This window comes from Ixodes scapularis, unplaced genomic scaffold (assembly GCF_016920785.2).
Source record: "Ixodes scapularis isolate PalLabHiFi unplaced genomic scaffold, ASM1692078v2 PGA_scaffold10__122_contigs__length_95168666, whole genome shotgun sequence".
NCBI lineage: Eukaryota > Metazoa > Arthropoda > Arachnida > Ixodida > Ixodidae > Ixodes > Ixodes scapularis.
Window position 1 is genome coordinate 25,414,413 of NW_024609836.1, and position 15,465 is coordinate 25,429,877.

The 15,465-nt window shown below is 52.4% G+C and overlaps 1 non-coding gene and 1 pseudogene across 1 annotated transcript; one reads left to right on the plus strand and one right to left on the minus strand.

Moving 5' to 3' along the window:
- Positions 1 to 54: 54 nt before the first annotated feature.
- LOC115322875 lies at positions 55 to 9,560 on the minus strand (annotated as a pseudogene).
- Positions 9,561 to 9,685: 125 nt separating this feature from the next.
- On the plus strand, positions 9,686 to 11,896 carry LOC115316653. The gene is made up of 4 exons (XR_006076893.1): positions 9,686 to 10,062; positions 10,396 to 10,545; positions 10,616 to 10,708; positions 10,829 to 11,896. It is a non-coding gene; the product is annotated as an uncharacterized LOC115316653 (transcript).
- The last annotated feature ends 3,569 nt before the right edge of the window (positions 11,897 to 15,465 follow it).

The following is a 15,465-nucleotide window of genomic DNA, read 5'->3' on the forward strand; positions in this document are numbered from 1 at the left end:
CTACATGAACAACGGGAGCAGGCAACGCTTGACCGCGGCCCAGAGGGAGGAACTCTATACATTTATGTTCGAGAACCCCTCTCTGGAACTGGTACTGGCGTCATCATACGCACGTATTTTGACGCTGGTGGGCGTGGACTCGGCCCTGGGTGCTCCTGGGTTTTCCGTCCCGGCTTTTGAGTACGAGGCCGAGGTGAGTGCACACTTGAACATAACATACTATTGCACATGTAGCAGTTTAATCCCAATAGGGAGGAAAATATCCGTGCAGTGTTTTATTATCAGTGAGCTAAGATGTATACCACAGTGAAATGTGATAAATTTGAACGTAAATATATGCATCAAAGGTGCTGGCATTTTTTATAATTCAGCAAATCGGAGGACAGATTAATTCATCCACATAAAGGCAAAATCTAAAACAAAAGCACTTACGACAAAAAACACTATATTTATTGCAGTAATACAGGAGTTTCTAAGGCCAAAACAAGTGTAGTTTTTGTGTAGTCCTTTTTCTCGTTTTTGTGGTTGTTGTAACCCTCAGTTGTATGGTGTGCACACTGTCGTAAGATTCCATTTCTGTATCACAGAGGTACATTTTCACAAAAACAGGGGAAGTGCAACCTATCGAGCTGCCACTAGACACATTTTGGGAGTCAATCCTTGACATGAATGGCACTACCTCTGAAACAGTCTAATTTTGTTTTCCCTGAGTGGAATGCAGCCTCAAAAACCCACTCTCAATATCTAGAAAATGCAGACAAGCCCTGTGTGCTGACTAGAACTTGTAAATTCCCTTCTAGGGGAGACCCGCAGGTGCCCAGGCAGGTCACAGGGAGCCGAGCCGGTGCCCTCCACCTCACGGGGTGAGTTCTCTTATGAAGACAACTAGGATTGTGTGATATGACAGAAGCATTCTTTGTTTCCTGGCAGATGTGAGACCACCTGCAAGGCCCCGGGTGCAGCCCACGGCGCCTCGTGCCACCCCCCGAATGTCATGGCAGGAGCGGCATGAAGAGGCTGCCATGCAGGCTGTCGCCAATCAAACTCTCCAGCTGCAGCAGAACGAGACGAGGGACGTGCAGGACGTGGAGTTCCAAGGCCAGGTATTGGCTCAAACATAGAGCTCCGAAACATGACTAAATAGGTAAGAGTTTAACAAAGATGCCACTGTGAAAGTGGGACTGCAGCAGAGTGCAATGGAGATCCACAAAAGCATAATGCGAACCGAACTGTGACATATGCAAGGTTTTCACGCCCTCTGGGCATCTAGAAATATTGTCACGGGTGGTGACCAAACAAAAAACAGGAAATAAACAGAAAGAAATAAACGTTTAATGTGGCGAACTTGTGCCAAAAAAATAAACGAGTACAAAAGATAATAACAGAGCGTCGCGGGCGTCGAAGTCGGCGTAGCAACAGAGTCGAACGCTGGTGCGAAACTGACTGCGGCTCGCCACGCGGAGCCCCTTATGTACATGCGTGATCTTCGGGAATAATCGGCGTAGAAACTTCGACGCGTAGAACATTCGGGCCTGGAACAAGCAACATGATTCTCGAATTCTCCAGAACACGAAGTTACAGGAATAAACAAAAGACACGTCGCTCCCAGGATTCGAATCCTAGCTTTTCGCGTGGGAGCCAGGCGCGATAACCATTAGGCCACGCGCGCGCTGCCTACTTGGCCAGCGCGCGCGGCATTACTCCCCCCTTTAAGAAGTGCATCGCCCCGATGCAGCACAAAACAAAACAAAGCAAACAAAAAGACCGGTAAACTAAAGAGTCATTTGGAATACGTAAGGTCCACTGTCCTATCGAGCGTAGTACGGCTTCATGCGCACGACGTGGACGACTTCTGGTCGTGGAAGGCGGCGTGATGAAGTCCGTGTTCCATCGGGCATCACCTCGTAGTTCAGCTCGCCGAGACGACGAAGTACCTTGTATGGTCCAAAGTACCGTTTCAGCAGTTTCTCACTGAGGCCGCGGCGACGGATGGGCGTCCACACCCACACCCTGTCTCCGGGCTGGAAGTGAACGTCCCTGCGACGAAAATTGTAGCGGCCCGCGTCGACGCGTTGCTGGTCTTGAATCATGAGTCGGGCGAGCTGGCGGACTTCTTCGGCGCGTTGAGCAACCGCCTGGGCGTCGTCGCTCTCATTGTCAGATGGCTCATGGGGCAGCATTGCGTCCAGCATGGTCGTTACCTTCCGACCATGTACCAGCTGGAAAGGGGTGAATCCAGTGGTCTCCTGAACCGCCGTATTGTAGGCGAACGTGACGTAGGGCAACACCTCGTCCCACGTCTTGTGCTCTACGTCGACGTACATAGAGATCATATCGGCGATTGTCTTGTTGAGTCGCTCGGTCAGTCCGTTGGTCTGCGGGTGGTATGCAGTGGTTCGACGATGGCCGGTGCCACTGAGACGAAGGATCTCTTGCGTCAGCTGGGCCATGAACGAAGATCCGCGATCTGTAATCAGAACTTCGGGAGCGCCGTGCCGGAGGACGATGGACTCGATGAAAAACTTGGCGACTTCCACAGCAGTCCCTGAAGAAAGAGCTTTCGTTTCGGCGTACCGCGTGAGATAATCTGTGGCGACAATGATCCAGCGGTTCCCCGACGTCGAAGGCGGAAAAGGACCAAGTAGATCCATTCCGATCTGCTGGAAGGGTGTAGTTGGAGGAGAAATGGGCTGCAGAAGTCCGGCCGGCCTCGTCGGCGGTTTCTTGCGTCGCTGGCACTCGTGGCATGATCGTGTGTATAGGTGGACGGTCTTGGGGAGCTTCGGCCAGTAATACTTTTCACGAATACGGGCCAGTGTCCGGCTGTAACCAAGGTGTCCGGATGTCGGGTCGTCGTGGCAGGCTTGGAAGATCTCCTCTCGAAGGTCACTCGGGATTACCAGCAACCAAGGTGTGTTGTTGTTGCCGAAGTTCTCTTTGTAGAGTACACCTTGTCGGATAGCGAAGGTCGGCAGTACTCGTGAGAAGACACGTGGCGCGGTACTCCTGCCCCCTTCCAGGTGCTCGATTAATGCGCGCAGCTCAGGATCGTCCCGTTGACGTCGTGCCATATCGTCGGTGTTCACTGCTCCTAGAAAGCACTCGTCGTCATTGTCGTCGCTGCAGCCGGAAGGGGTTTCGACGGGGGCTCTGGACAGGCAGTCGGCGTCGCTGTGCTTGCGGCCTGACTTATAGACCACTGTCATGTTGAACTCTTGTAGTCGAAGACTCCATCGAGCGAGGCGTCCTGACGGGTCCTTCAGCTTCGCAAGCCAGCAGAGCGAGTGGTGGTCCGTGACTACACGGAACGGGCTGCCGTACAAGTACGGACGAAACTTCATTATTGCCCAGACGACCGCAAGGCATTCTTTCTCAGTTGTGGAGTAATTTTTCTCCGCCTTGGACAATGTCCGACTTGCGTAGGCGATGACTCGCTCGATGCCTTCTTGCACTTGGACTAGTACTGCGCCCAGTCCCGCGTTACTTGCGTCCGTGTGAATTTCTGTTTCCGCATCCTGGTCGAAATGTCCAAGCACAGGAGGAGTCTGGAGTCGTCGTTTCAGTTCGTCGAATGCCTGCTGTTCCTCCTCGGCCCATTCGAACTTCTTGGCGTCCTTCGTGAGATTCGTAAGTGGTGCGGAAATCCTTGCGAAATCCCGAACGAAGCGTCGATAATAGGCACAAAGTCCAAGGAATCTTCGCACGGCCTTCTTATCTGTCGGCGCTGGAAATGCCGCGACGGCGCGAGTCTTCTCGGGGTCTGGGCGGACGCCTTCGTTACTAACCACGTGGCCAAGGAACTTCAGTTCGTCATAGGCGAACCGGCACTTTGACGGCTTGAGTGTGAGTCCGGCGGTCTGAATGGCTTGAAGAACAGCTCGGAGTCGTCTCAAGTGCTCGTCGAAGTCAGCTGAAAATACTACGACGTCGTCAAGGTAGACGAGACAACTCTGCCACTTCAGCCCTGCCAGTACGGTGTCCATGACACGCTGGAAAGTAGCTGGCGCCGTGCATAGTCCGAAGGGCATCACCTTGAACTCGTACAGTCCATCCGGCATGACGAAGGCTGTCTTTTCTCGGTCCCGTTCGTCGACCTCGATTTGCCAGTAGCCGCTCTTCAGGTCCATCGATGAAAAGTATCGAGAGTGGCGCAGCCGATCTAGAGTGTCGTCGATGCGGGGGAGTGGTTAGACGTCTTTCTTCGTAACCGTGTTGAGCTGCCGGTAATCCACGCAGAACCGAAGAGTTCCGTCCTTCTTCTTAACCAGCACGACTGGAGAGGCCCATGGACTGCTTGAAGGTTGGATTATGTCGTCATTCAGCATCTCTTGAACTTGCTGATGGATCACCTCCCTTTCCTTAGCGGAGACTCTGTACGGCGATCGATGCACAGGGCGCGCGTCGTCCTCAGTAACGATGCGGTGCTTGGCAACCGCGGTCTGGCGCACCTTCGACGACGTCGCAAAGCAGTCGCGGTATTCGGCGAGGAGGTTAACCAGCTGACGCCGTTTAGGTTCCGGAAGCTTAGGGTCAATGTCGAGCTGCGCTGGCGACGTACTGTCTTGCTGGGGCGGCGAGGATTCGTCAGTGATCGCAGTGATTTCGGCGGGGTTTCGGAGTTTCTCGACGTGGCCCACGGCTGCACCTTTCGTGAGGTGTTGCGTTTCGTTTCGGAAGTTCGTCATGAGGGCCACAGTCCGCCCATCCTGAAGTTCAGCTACTCCCCTTGCGACGCCTATGCCTCTTCCCAGGAGCAATTGGAGGCTTCCCTCGAGAAGAACTTCGCCACAGGAAGCTTCATCGATCCCGACAAGTACGAAAACACTCGACCGCGGTGGTAGGTTTACGTGGTTTGCGAGGACTCGGACCGTGGGTGACGTCGCTTCGGGTTCCTCCGCTGGTGGAGCAGGTTTTCGTAGCGTCAGCCGGTTTGTTCCGAGGTCGATGACGGCGCCATACTCGCAGAGAAAGTCCATTCCGAGGATAACGTCCCTCGAACAGTCTTGCAGAACGACGAACTTGACAGGGCACGTTTCACCGTGGATCTCGACACGAGCAGTGCATCTCCCGACTGGTGTGATGAGATGTCCTCCGGCGGTTCGTATTTGGGGTCCTTCCCACGGCGTCATGACTTTTCGAAGGCGGCGGGAGAGCCTCCCACTCAAGACTGAGTAGTCTGCTCCGGTGTCCACGAGTGCCGATGCGTCGTGACCGTCGATGACGACGTTTAGGTTGTTGGACACCGTTGCAGGGGCGTCGTAGCGATGCGTGGCGTCGGGAGAGTGGGAGCGCTCCGGCGTTTTTGGAGGCTCTTTACGTCGGTCGTCTTCGGCAACTCCACCTCCAGGGGTTGCCGCGCCTAGTTTCCCCGGCGAGGAGCGAGGGGCGACAGGCTTTCACGTCGGAGTCGGTGCATCGGCGAAGCTGGACGTCGTGGCGATGGCGACCGGAACTCTCGGCGGGACGCAGGCTCGGGGGACTGTGGTCGTCGCAGGTACTCGTCGATCTCCCGAGGGCGTTCACCACACCGGGGGCGCGGGTCGTTTGGGTGGAATCCGCGCAGCCCGAGTCGTCGGTATGGGCATCGGCGGTACACATGGTCGGCTTCCCCGCAGTGGTAGCAGAGCGGGCGTCGGTCGGCCGTTCGCCACACGTCGGTCTTCCTCGACGAGGGTTGCTCCGGGCGAACGTCATGGACTTGTCCTTCCTGGCGTCGAGGATACTGTGGCATCTGAGGGTCTCGTCGGGGTGGCACCGTGGTCTGGCGGTTAGCTTGCGGCGATCTTCGGGCCATGGCGGCGTAGCTCAAAATAGGCTCCTCTGGCGTCGTCGTTTTGATCGGAATCTCAGGTTGCAAGGCTCGGTGGACTTCCTCTCGGACGACCTCGGCGAGCGACAGGGAGGACGAGCGATCCGTAGCGGGGAGCATCTTGCGGATTTCTTCCCGGACGACTTCACGGATGATGTCACGGATGCCTGGGAGGTCGCTACCAAGGTCGTATCCGGATGTCGCCAGAGTAGTCACGCCAGGGTGCCGCTCGTAGTGTCTGGCGCGTGCTAGTAGCGCACGTTCCATATTCGTCGCCTCCGTGACGAACCCGTCGACAGTTGTCGGAGGATTGCGAATGAGACCTCCGAATATCTCGCTTTTGACACCCCTCATCAGGTGTCGCAGCTTCTTCTCCTCTGTAGCCTGAGGATCGGCGCGGGCGCTCAGGCGAAGAACATCCTCAACGAAGCTGGTGATGCTTTCATTCGGACCTTGGGTCCTTGTTCGAAGGATGTCTTCGGCCCTCACGCGTCGGTGTTAACTGGTAAACGTATCCACTAGCTCTTGCTTGCACACCTCCCACGAGGTTAAAGAAGCCTCGTGGTTCTTCAGCCAGTACCTTGCAGTACCTTCCAGCGAGAAGTAAAGGTTCTGCAAGCAGTGCTCAGCTGACCACCCGTTATGTCGGGCCACACCTTCATAATGTTGCAGCCAGTCCTCGATGTCCTCGTGGGTGTCTCCGTGGAAAGGCGTCGGAGTTTTGGGTGCGACGGGCAGGTATACGACGCTGGCGGTGGACGGGTTCTGGGACGACTGGCTGTCCATCGTTGGCCTCGTTGGCTGCTTAGTCTTGGGCGGTAGAGGTCCGAATTCCGGGTGTAGACCTTGGGTGCGACGACTGAACCGGATCTCGGAAGTGCTTTCGTCGGTTCTTCGTGGGCTAGGCGTCGGACTTGCACTGTGGGCCCTCGGAGGGGTACGCGGCAGGGGCATGCGGTACCCCGCACCTCCACCAAATGTCACGGGTGGTGACCAAACAAAAAACAGGAAATAAACAGAAAGAAATAAACGTTTAATGTGGCGAACTTGTGCCAAAAAAATAAACGAGTACAAAAGATAATAACAGAGCGTCGCGGGCGTCGAAGTCGGCGTAGCAACAGAGTCGAACGCTGGTGCGAAACTGACTGCGGCTCGCCACGCGGAGCCCCTTATGTACATGCGTGATCTTCGGGAATAATCGGCGTAGAAACTTTGACGCGTAGAACATTCGGGCCTGGAACAAGCAACATGATTCTCGAATTCTCCAGAACACGAAGTTACAGGAATAAACAAAAGACACGTCGCTCCGAGGATTCGAACCCTAGCTTTTCGCGTGGGAGCCAGGCGCGATAACCATTAGGCCAAGCGCGCGCTGCCTACTTGGCCAGCGCGCGCGGCAATATGTTGTTGCTGCGCATTGAATATGCCCCGCCTTTCCAGCTCCTGCGTACCATCGAAACTCTCAGCCACCGCATGGAGGCTGTTGCGGAGGCGAACCAGGAGCAAGCTCGCGCCGCACAGGCGGTGGCACTGGAACTTCAAAGCACGACCCGCGTGCTCGTCGAGGTTGCTCTGCTGCTGACTGCCGAGATAAGTCGAGCCCAGCGAAGCCAAAACCTGCCGAGCCCTGCCCAGTCACCCCTCCAGCCCAGCCTAGTCCAGCCTTGCCGAGCCCCGCCCCACCGAGCCCAGCACCGCCGAGCCCAGCACCGCCGAGCCCAGCACCGCCAAGCCCAGCACCGCCGAGCCCAGCACCGCCGAGCCTAATTCCGCCGAGTCCAGCCACGTATAAATTTAGTTTAATGGACAACTATTTTATGTGCCGAATCGGTATTCATTTTTTTTTTCTTTTGTTCTCCAGGTGGAGACAAAAAATATGTTCTTTTGTGCCACTGGTATGTGGTGTGTGTTAAAGGGACACTGACACCCCCCAAAATTTGTTTTCCATCTTTTGCCAGGCGCTTCATTATGGTGTCGGAGGACTACCCAATTAATATATTGCAACAGAGTAGCGTATTTGTTTTAATAAAGCCAAAAGACGCAACTGCTCGAAACCGAAACTGAAACCCGACGGAGGTCGGAGAAGTGGAGAGAAGGGAGTGAGTGGCGGAAGTCACGTGGCTACACCCGACCGTGATTTTTTTTTTCTCCTCTTCGTAGCAGACGACACGACATGCGCCGTGCGATGCGGCGTGCGGGAACTGCTTGCCGTGCGATTCTTTTGCAGTTATGTTTGTTCCGCTCGTCGTTCTGTACTCCAAGATGAGTTGTTTTGTACATTGAGGAGTTGGAGGATGAGTAGTAAGTGCCCGTGGTGAATTTTCATGATCGGCTCCGAAAAGAATACACCCAAGATGTTGCGTGAAGAGCTGGCTCACATGTCCTGCGTTCGAAAAAAAAAGGGGCATTGTGCGACAGAGTTTCCGAAAGATCAGCGGAATTGTGATCAAAGGCTGGCTGCAATTCCTGTAGAACATATACGGGCACCTCGGAAAGCGGACGCTACCTGATTTATATGCTCCTTGCATTTTGTGGAAAGTGATTACATTGAGTTCGCAGGTGTCAAAACGGAAATCTCGTACCATTTAATTCAGCGAAGTGTCGTCCACAACATTTGTTTGTTATTTTTCTGTGGGTTTCTTCAGTGATAATTGTAAAAAAAAAAAAAAAAGGATATGAAAACATAAAAAAAATGTTTGAAAAAAAAAAAAAAACAAGTTTTACGGGGGATCGAACCCGGTTCTACCGCGTTTGAAGCGGACGTCTTTCCCACTGAGCTACTGGGGCATCTCTCTGGTGGTGAATCTCTTTCATTAGTAATAATTCAGCCAATAAACTGTAAGTTGGAAAGTTTGCTGCCGATTTTCCTCTAGCAAAAGCACACCCGGGTCGAAGTCGGGAAGCACCACGCATTGGCGACATTCGCACCTAGTAAAGCAATCGTACGCGTGCATATTCAACTCGAAGTAGCCACGTCGTGCTTGTCTAAATCGTCGTGAAGTAGACACGCGAGCGATGTCTTTAGCCACGAGAAGGGAGCGACGGCTCGGCGACGTCGTGGTGCAAATCGGCTTGGTGGTCGGGCGTGTCGTACGGGATGAATACCAATTCTTTTGATCAGTCTCAAATTTCTCTTTTAAAGGTAGACAGAATTCGCCGGTACCGCGATCGACAGTTCTGAAATAGAGGTCCCACGCCCGTCGTCCGCTGCCATCGCCGTCCCCGCGAGTCCCACGACACGCGAAACGACGAACACACAGAATGCTTCCGGTTGTCTGTGGAACTTTTTTTTTCAATCAACGTATTTGCAGCTTTTTAGAAGCCACAAAAAATGGGTTTCATATTTTTTTCTATTTTTAATACTGAGTGTGTGCCTTCAGTGACCCACGACTTTGATTAAATTTGGTGGTCGCATCGATACCTTAGAAAACGACCCGTGACCGCGAAAAAGAGAGTGAGCGAGATTCGAACCGGCCAGTTCTTGATCGGCGGTTTTCGGGCGGAAAGAAACCGAATTTCGAGCCGCAAATTCTGTTCTGGGTAGTTGAGCTCTCATATGTAACGTACAACTAAAAACCTCGGCGAGCATAAATACCCTGTCAGTGTCCCTTTAATGGACAAGTTCTTTTGCGCACTGGGCTCGCCATACAGTAAACAATACTATGAGTGAGCCATTGCTTAAAGGAAGGCTCATGTTCTGCTGTCTAAATATCTTTACAACAATGTTGACATTACGGGAAAGTCCGTCCATGCTTTTCAGTTCATATTTTGTTTACAAAGAACTTTGCCTTCTGGATTTGTTTATTGGAGTCACTATAACCAGTGAAGCAAGTTAGTAATATGCGCTTGGCAACAGGCATGACAGATATAGGTTGTATTCGTGAAGCGGTGCATGCTGGGACCAGCGCCATCTTGCCGTCCTCGGGAGCAGACAGTCGCACAGTCGCGTACGGACAACCGCATCCTACCTTTTCAAACTTCAGGCGAAGCCGCAGCCGCGCTTTCTGCCTCGGGTATGGTGTCGTGTGTGGTGGTAGGTTGCCACAACAAGACGCAATCGTCAAAGAAGAAGAAAGAGTGCAAGGTCGCAGACGCTCGGTTCTTTAAAATACCGAAGGTACGGACTCGTGAATGCGACACGACGCGAACACTGTCCGCGAGGAGACAGCGAGAATGGTTGAAACGCATCAACAGAAAAGACCTGGACGCTGACCTCGACAAGTACAAGGTGTGCTCACGCCACTTCGTCTCGGGTGAGTGTCGGCATAGTTTGTTTTTCTCTGACATTAACTTCCTGGAGCTTTTCGAATCAGTGGGCTAGGCCTACTTGCAGCGCAAGTTCGATCGAAGTTAGTTGGTTCAGTCATTCTAAAGGATCTTAAAAACACTCGAATGCGAGCTTTCTGTCGCAGGAGCGGGAGAAACAGGATTTAGATAACTATTTTACATTCATGAGCACGATTTTCTGTTTTTATTTTTGCCTTGCAGCAATCTTTAAGGGGTGCCACTGCTCCGGCGGAAAATCGGACAGCTGTTCCGTGTTCTCCCCTTTAGACGTCTTTTGATCGATTCTTTACATTGTGCAGGGGCAGCGGCCGATCTTTTTGACGGCTGCAACCCTGACTGGGCACCTAGCCAACATTTGGGTTATGCATCCACGCTCGACGGCCCGCACTCAGGTCGCTACGTACGGCTGAGTCGTCGTCGGCATCAAAAACGGACCGCCCCCAGTCAAGGTAGGGACATCTTTCACATGCTTTTTCCTGCCTGTCCAGAGAGTGTCTAAATTTATTAAATATTTGTTAGGTCTCTCTAGTCATGCTTCTGTGGCTTCACCTTCGCCTGTTGGTGAGACCTGTGCAAGTCCTGGTGGTGAAGAAATGTCGAGCACACTTCAAGGTACGTCATCATTTCCTTTTCTTTTTTAACATTTCCAGTTATTTGGTTATGGTGTACTTTGCATGTGTCAATAAGTATTTTGTGGAATATGTGTGATGATTTCCATTCTCTTACACGCAGACAAATCATGCCAAACCAACTTGGCAGGGTCAGATGTACAGTCACTCGAGGACAAGGTTTCCCGCCTCACCGAGGAGCTTGATCAAACGAAGAAAACCCTCGAGGGCACACAGTTCACGGAGGAGGCTCTTCAGGGGCACGATGAGAAGGTGTCATTTTACACGGGGCTGCCTTCTTTCCTTGCTCTTTTGACCATTTTTAAGCAGGTAGCTGGCCATGTAGCACACTCGGGCCAAAATGTTCTGGGACAGTTCGAAGAAATGATGGTGTGTTTGGTTCGACTCCGGCTGAATGCTCCCGAGCAAGACCTAGCGTACCGATTTGGTGTGTCGCAGCCAGCCATCTCGAGAGTGTGGAGGAAGTGGCTGAATGGATTTTTTTATCGCTTGAATCCACTGATTCAATGGCCAACCAAAGAAGAAGTTGTGAAAACTATGTCTATGGCCTTCATTGAAAACTTCGGCTCAAAGGTTAGAGTGATTCTTGACTGTTTTGAGGTTTATATTGACAGACCAACATCTCTTGTTGTACGAGCTGCTACATGGTCTCATTACAAGCACCATAATACGGTGAAGTTTTTGATAGGAATATGCCCTCAGGGAAGCGTCACCTTTCTGTCGAAAGCGTATGGTGGACGCGCCAGTGACAAAAGTATTACTGAGCACAGTGGCGTACTGCACCTTCTTGAGTTTGGAGATGTGGTGCTTGCAGATCGAGGGTTTTTGATCAGTGAAAGTGTCGGGTCTGTGTTGTGCGACGCTACACATTCCCCCCTTTACGAAAGGAAGAGAACAACTGTGCAGCATAGAAGTAGAATCTACCCGCGAGTTGGCAAACGTTCGTATTCATTTTGAGCGCGTGATCGGATTGGTTCGGAACAAGTATACAATACTCAGGGGCACTCTCCCAAATGAAATGCTGCGAGCAGACGCAGATGGTAGTACACCAATTGACAAAATTGCTGTTGTGTGCTGTGCCCTTGCAAATCTGTGCAGTTCGGTTGTCCCACGGGACTAGTTGTACTCCATGCTAACACAACTGTCTGAAGAAATAAAACTTTCAGTTGCTGTGTGACATCGTTATACATGTTGTTTTTATTTCCGACCGAGTTTATGGCAGGCAAAACAATGTCCCTTCCTCTCTGTGCACATACTACTTGTGCTTCTTCGTACGCCTTTTTGGACATGCCTTACAAAACCATTGTTTTGCTCTCGGTGCTGCTTTGAGTCCCACGCACGAAAAGTGGAACCACTTCACAGCACAGTTCTCTCCATCGCATGCAATCATTTTGCCCTCATCGGGGCCCTTGCACACACAGTAAGTTGTCTGATCGTCGTCTGTTGCTGGCACCCCCTGAGCTGGTCGCTGGTTTTCTTTCTGTCTGGTAAACCAGTGAGCAACCAGTTCGGGAAGCAGCACCTCAGTGAAGAATTTCTTGCTTGCTGCTACTTTCGAAGCGATGAACTGGTTATTCCTGGCAATTCGTTCGACGGTGATTTCACGCTCATTCCAGAGGACGAAATCTGCATGGGGAACGTTGCAGGCCAACATCTGAGCTTGTACTTGATAAAAGTAATCGTGAGATTCCTTCAGGACTGGTGCTTTGTCGACCTCGATCACCGGGCCCCTTGGGTCCTTGTAGAGATCCGCCAAACTGGTGTCCCGCACCGTCCAGGGACATTTCACCTCAACCACCGCTGGTCCGCAGCAGCTGCACTCCACTAACAAGTCGGGAGTTGCTGCAAGGAACAGGTGTTCCTTGACGATAAATAGTCCGGCTTCCTTAAAGATGGCATCTTCGTGTGCAGCTTTAAACAAGGACTTGTACTTCGCAAGAGCTTTTCGCTCATTTCTTCTGCCATACTCTACCGCGGGGACGCGGAGTACTTGCTTCGAAGGATAACAAATCTTATTGACGAGACTTGCAGCGGGCTTTTCAAGGTTTGTGTGGCAAACAGCACCAAGTACAGACGCTGTCACCCTTCCTGTCCTGTACAAAGACCAGAGCCGTGACGCTGACTGGCCTCTTGTTCTTTTTTCGACAGCCGCACACACACTGTCACTGACAGATAGCCTTTCAGCAAGTTCGTTGCAGTGCCTGGTCAGCTCGGGCCAGGTAAGCCCTGTCGTCGTCTGGTCGTACAGAAGTCGCAGGTCTGCACCGTTCGCCTGCTTTGCAATGGGCACATACAAATAGCTGTACTTGGGGTTCGTAGCAGCGACACAGGGACGATGGCCTGATGCCAGGAGGGTGTCAAAGAAGGCACCCCACTCCTCCTCACTGGGAGCTGGTGCATGTTGAACACGAGGTGGCTGTCTTTGTTGCGAACTGGAACCACCAGACTCGTCGAGGCGACGCTTCTTCATTGAAGATGATGAAAAGTCCAGACTGCTGATGGGACAGGCAGCCAACTTCTGCACATGGGGGGGCAACCAAGTGTTGACGTCATCCGTGCAAGATCTCTCATTCCGCAGCCGAACCCCCACTTCCAGGTAGAACAACAGGGCAGCGATGTGAGAGCAGGCCTCCCCTGTTCCTGCCATGCATGTGCAATGGGCAGCGGTCACCTCTCCGTCCTGTTTCACCAGAAGCCAGACCTTCAAAGGCGTGCTGGAAAGGCTTTGAGAGTGGTTTACCTGCATGCATAAAAAGTGCTTTGGTTAGATTCGCACATACTACGCGACAAAACAAAAAAAAAAACGATTGCATTCCTCACATCCGCCCACGCTGCACGCATGACGAAGTGAATTTCGGGCATTAAAACAAAAAAGATCCTTGTTTTAGACAGATCCAGACTGTCTGGTTTTGGCGACAATGTCGCACGCTGTTAAAAAATTTCGCCAGTGCAGCGCGACCGCTAGCCTGGAGTCTTTACTAGGTGCACCACGCAGTAGCGATGCACGACTGCACACCGGTACGATGTTTGGGTCCTGCAGCACGAGCTTTCCACATGCTCCGATCTAAGACGCGCTAGGCCACCATCATCTCCTTCGCGCTATCACTATCACTGGCTACTACACGCTCCTGAAACAGACCGTTTCGCCGTTTCAAACGAAATTAAGCGAAGATACGCGTCCGCAAAAACATGAAAAGTTAGGCTCACCTTCGAGACGATGATCACGCTGTCCGCGTTCGCTGCTTTCATTGCCGGCTCCTGGACCCATCCGCTCGTAAGGTAATTATGGGCGTCTAATGATTTGTACGCTTTTAGCTGCTTGCGCGTCACGAAACTTGTCTTGAGGATCAGGTAGTTGTGTATGTCACCCATTTCTACCTGCGGCCATAGGTTGCTGTTCCGGACTAAGTCCATCGGCGGCAGCGCGAACGGATCCGCGCCGCACATTTTAACCTTCTCCTCGTAACGTGTGCGTTCCCGTCCGCTTAAACTTAGGCCGTATAAACCCAGCGGTGGACAACCACTTGAAGAAGACATCTTCACGTTAGCGGGCGAGCAAACACCATAAATACGTCGCACTGCAACGGTGCGTGCGTAACGCGTCCGTCACCTGTCGCTGGGCGCTACGGGAGTGCGCGCGCGGCTGTCTGCTCTCGAGGACGGCAAGATGGCGCTGGTCCCAGCATGCACCGCTTCCCGAATACAACCTATATGCTAAAACTAGCAATTATTTTTTTTTAGGAGAGCAATATGAAGTGTGTGCTTTTTCATCAAAGGTCCCCCGCAGGGGGCACCTGTGACAGCAGGTGTTTGGAGAGTGGCGTCTCCAAGGACCCCGAGCCCTGCAGGGGGCACCTGCACCTTAGGTGCTAGGTGCTTGGTGAGTGGCGTCACTACGAACCCCGAGCCATGTGGGTTCGCCCACCCACGTCTGGCTGTGCGTGGCATACCCGTGTTCGGGGAAAAGGGGACCCTGGTGGTTGAGCTGAGCCCGGGGTATATTTGGACCCTTCGGGGCCCCCCGGACGAGGCAATACACTGCTTCGGCGCCTGCTTCTCGTAGACAGTTGTCCTGGCTTGGCTCGACCAGGATGATTCAGCCAGTTGCCTCTTCTACCCTCTTCCTTCCTTCTTTCACTTTTCCTTCCACCTCTTTCCCTTTTCTTCTACACTCTCTTCCTTCCTTTTTCACCTTGTTAGGCGGCAAGGGCCAACCGTGAGAGGAAACAGGTCCTGTCCCTGCAACCACACTAGGGTATAGTGCCCGGGCAGCACTGGTAGAGTAATTGTGTCAGCCAAGCCCATCTTGCTATGGCACATTACCTACCCCCTTGTTGGGCTCCTTGTTGGGCTCCATGGTGGGCGGTGCAGCTGGGCACTGGACCTTTCTCCCATTTATATGGGTTCTCGAGCAAAAAAAAAACCTTTTGATCGGGCCCCGAAAAGGGACCGCACCAAAGCACTACGAATAAAAAAACCAACATACACATTTTCAAAGTTCCCCAAGTTTCTTGTCATGCACTAGTCTGAGGATGAAAAACCGCTAAACAAGTTCTCCCCTTTCCTCCTCTCAAAAGTTCTCTAAGAAGTGATTGGGAAGAACTACAATGGAAAAAGGTGGCATCTGGTGATCTCCTAGTGGAGATACACAATAAGCAACAGTGATTCACTATTAGCACTAAACAGCGTGACTGATTACAGTCACTGTCACACCTCATAGAACACTTAATAGAATTCAGG